Here is a 5,000-nt window from a genome sequence, read left to right as displayed (position 1 = left end):
ATACACTGGCCAAGAACAGACAAAAGGACGGAAGCACCTATCAAATTTATTTACTTTCCCAAAGAACAAAATGTACGCAGCAGCTGGTACAAATACGAGCTGTTGTGAAAGACACGCTCTTTGGCACAGAGACGTGAGGGTAAATATTCACTGAGAAGCGGCAGTTCACTGAGTCTCCTTTGAACAGAAACTTTGCTTCACAGATTTCATGAAGAGCACAGTTTCCCGAGTAACGAATGATAATTATTATATACACGGGTAAGAAAAAGTCCAAGGGAAGTTCAACCCTGTATATCACTGATCTTTTACAATGGGCAGTGCGAGAATGCCTTGGATATGCAGCACACTTTATAGACTTCAGATGAATGAGACAGATAGATAGGTACGTAGATAGCTAGACAGATAGAGGGGGGGAGAGAGAGAAAGCGAAGGGAAGGAGATCGAGAGAAAGAGAGAATTTGTAATGAAAAGAAAAACCGAAACAAAACAGAGGGTTGTCATTTCAAGCACTCAGAAGTTTAGAAAATATTAGACAGAAAATATCCGAAAAAATCAATTGCAAAGAAGGAAAATAAATCGTAATATATATATATATATATATATATATATATATATATGTATACATATATATATATACATATATATATATATATATATATATATACATAGTACTTTGCATGCTCCACAAAAATCTGATACTGCAGTGTTACTATGCGCTTTAAACATGCTATTTAGATACATCATACTTCAAAGAAGCAACAGTACAGCAACTAACCAAACCAATAATAATGATAATCGATAGCTATAAATAAAAAAAGAAGGAAATAAGGAAACGACCAAGAAAGATCAAAAGGGAAACAAACCACAGCGAGAGGAACACGACAGGCCGTCGGGGAGAGCGTCCGGGGCGAGAGAGGACGCGGGGCAGGCGGCTGTGTCTCTGGGGACACGATCGTGCTAAGGAATCTTTTATTATCACTACGGCTGTGAAGTTAAGTAATGATCACGATTTAGGCGTAAAACGAAAACAAAACAACGAGGAAGGAATAAGCACCAGACTGAAATATACGAGAAGAAGGGAAATGGAAAATCTCTTTATAAGTGAGATAAATCGACGATTCGCAAGAGAGAGAGAGAGAGAGAGAGAGAGAGAGAGAGAGAGAGAGAGAAAGAGCGAGAGAGAGAGAGACAGAGAGAGAGAGAGAGAGAGAGAGAGAAACGCTCTTCCAAACCTCTAATAAGTATAATGCGGAGACTGGTCTGAAAAAGAGCTTCCTTCCCGGCTGCAAATTCGCCTCGTGGAACTCACGATAAACTGCCACGTCCAGATAAAGGAAAAACAGGAATAAAGTCGCGGGAAATTAGATCCAGACTTTTTTTTCCTCTTCTTTGCCTTGGGACTGGGCTGGGTTACGAGTTTTTATATCATTATATTGGAATTATGATTATGGTTAGTCATATCCGTAATTGTTGTTATTATGATATCATTAGCCTGCTACACACCTACTGTTGTTAATTAAGATTGTTAACATTATTCCCATGGTAATAAAATTATTATATTGTTATTACTATCGTCACTGCTTGTGTTATAATTATTATTACCATTATCATCAGATGTTATTACCAATGGTAAATATCTATTATTTTTTTAGAATGATCAGTTAGCTCTTGTTACCATTAACTGTAGGTTATCATTATATTTTTTGTATTAATAATTATTATTATCGGCGCTACTCTTGATGGTTTTGCAAGTGTTATTTTTATTTTCAATATTACTGTTTGATTACAATCACTGTCATCCTTGTAAGTAATGATAACAAAACGTAATGATAACAATAACTTAATTGATAGGGATAATAACAACAGCACGAAAATGATAAGCATATATCATATATCATTATCGAAATTCCTCACGCTTTGTGGTGATTCCTATCACTCCTTTCATTATTACAACTACTCTCTCCTGTGGGAATAAGCCCGCGGGCAGTGAAGGGAACTTAATGACCTCTCAATAAACTGAATGAACTCTCAGTGAGTCGTAACAATGAATGAACTCGTACAAAGAGTATGCAAATCTGATGTTTAATCTTCGACCTGCTTTACATGCATACATGTTAGCCTGTACAGTTACGTACATGTTCACACACACACACACACGTTCACATTTACAAACACGAACATGATAATTTATAAAGCACAAGTTCACGTACGCAGCCACGCATATGTAAGCAGACATGGAACTTCTATGCACCAGTGTTCAAGCAAACACACATGTCCCAAATGTAGGATTTATATATTTATCAGAAGAGTCTCGTTTGCATTGCCTTTGTTTTAACAGCTAGATGTCAAGATCTTTTGAAGAGGACTTCATTCTCATATACAGTATGTAAGCACGTACCATATTTGCTTCGTCTTGACAAGAGAGAGAAAGAGAGAGAAAAAGAGAGAGAGAGAGAGACGGGGGAGAAAAAAATATATACATATATATATATGAGTATATATTTGTGTCTGTGTGTGTGTGTAGAGAGAGAGAGAAAGAGAGGGAGAGGGAAAGAAAAAGAGAGAGACGGGGCAGAAAGAGAGAATGAGAGAGAGAATAAAAGGGGGGGGAGAGAGAAAGGGACGGGAGAGAGAGAACTGCTCCCCTATTCTCAGGAAAAACAGGAATAAAGTCACCGGGAATTAGATCTAGACTTTTCTTTTTTTATTCCCGTCGGGCCCCGCTAATTAGCAAATATAATGATATGCAGTCGGAGAAATTATGTTGAAATTCTTAGCGGAATTTTACCCTTGTTATCCACAGTGACAACCGAGCCACGTTCCTCGAGTCAGAGGCGGAGAGGGTGGCCGTTATAGGATTCATCTCTCTGATTTATTATTATCATTTTTGCTTTCATTTCATTGTCATGTGAGGATAAGATATATCCGTTATTATAATTATTGATATCATTACTCTACTACACACTTTTATTAGTATTGCAGTTATCATTATTACTTTTACATAACTATTATTGCTCACATACACAAACACACCTTCACAAGTACTTACATGATCATATAAACAAAAGCACATATGCAAACAAAAAAACATACATTTATTTATCAATATCCTGCCAAACACACGTATTCCACATTTAAATTCTAGCTTTTATTATAACCAAAGTTCAAGTTCTTTTTTGAAGAGACCATTCCTACACAGAGTGCTTGTAAGTTCACGAGTATTTGTTTCGTCTTGACAATAGAAACGAAGTCGAAAATAGATGAGCAGTTAATTAAAACTAAATAAAAAATGAGCAATAGAATAGAGATAATATATCATTAAAATATATAAGTTAAAAAGAATTGCCTTGGATGCTCATTATATCCTAGTTAGATAGCTTTGCATGGGAGAGAGATAGAAAATGAAAGCGAGAGAGAAAGAGAAAAATCCCATGAATCGACGATTCTCCCTCCCTCCCACTCATTCTCCTGAGAGCTCAGTCGCGGCGGGCGAGCGAAGAGGCCGAGACGAGCCATTCGAAACAGGAGGTTCGCTGTTCATTCATTATCTTCGAATCGAAATATATCCAGGGGAAGGAAGGACCCGCTTGCTAAACACGCCAGCTTGCGACTCACTTTTGATAACTTTTTTTTCTTTCTTCCTCTTTTGAAAAGGATAATTTAGGAAATTTATGATACCTGGACACTCGTATAACTGCATGCCGTAAAATTGCCGAGAGAAGGAGCCGTGGAATGCATTTTTAATGAGGTCGGATAACATACACTATATTTATTCATTTAACTAACCGTCCTAAGCTGTAGATGGAAACGCACACATACAAGAAAGAAGTGGGAAATACACACGTTCACATTTACAAACATGCACATTTATATAAGCACATGTTCGCATGCACAGCCACGCATATGCAAACAAACATGTAACTTCTACGTGTCAGTGCTCAAGCAAACACACGTGTCCCAAATGTAAGAATTTTATGTTTATCAGAAGAGTTTCGTTTGCATTGCCGTTGTTTTTACAGCTAGATTTCAAGATCTTTTGAAGAGGACTTCACTCTCATATACAGTAAGTACATACCGTATTTGCTTCGTCTTGACAAGAAAGAGAGGGGGGGGGGGGGTGGAAGAGAATATATACATACATATGTGCGTATATATTAAATAAAGAGAGAGATGGGACAGAAAGAGAATGAGAGAGAGAGAAAGAGAATGAGAAGTATAACGCGGACACAGGCCTGAAAAACAGCTTCCTTCCCGACTGCAAATTCGCCTCATGGAAACTCACGATAAACTGCCACGTCCACATTAAGGAAAAACAGGAATAAAGTCGCGGGAAATTACATCCAGACGTTTTTTATTCTCGTCGGACCCCACTAATTAGCAAATATAGTGATATGCGGTCGGAGAAACTATGTTGAAATTCTTAGCGGAATTTTACCCTTGTTATCCACAGTGATAACCGAGCCACGTTCCTCGAGTCAGAGGCGGAGAGGGTGGCCGTTGTAGGATTCATCTCTCTGATTTATTATTATTATAATTTTTCCTTTCATTATATTGTCATTATAAGGAAGGTAATGATACATATCCGTTATTACTGATATCATTACGTTATTACACTCTTACTGTTATTAGTACTGCTGATAAGATATATCCGTTATTATAATTATTGATATCTTTACTCTACTACACACTGTTACTAGTATTGCAGTTATCATTGCTTTGACATTGCTATTATTGCTCACATACACAAACACACCTTCACAAGTATTCACATGATCATATAAACAAAATCACATATGCAAACAAATAACATACAATACTTGTTTATCAATATGCAGACAAGCACATGTGTTCCACATTTATATTTCATTTTTTATTATTACCAAAGTTCAAGTTCTTTTTTTGACGAGGACTTCACTCTCACACAGAGTGCTTGCAAGTACATAAGTATTTGTTTCATCTTGGCAATAGAAACGAAGAAAATAGATGAGCAGTTAATAAAA

This window comes from Penaeus chinensis, chromosome 15 (assembly GCF_019202785.1).
Source record: "Penaeus chinensis breed Huanghai No. 1 chromosome 15, ASM1920278v2, whole genome shotgun sequence".
Classification (NCBI taxonomy): Eukaryota; Metazoa; Arthropoda; class Malacostraca; order Decapoda; family Penaeidae; genus Penaeus; species Penaeus chinensis.
The sequence above is the reverse complement of the archived record's forward strand: the minus strand, read 5'-3'. Positions refer to the sequence as shown.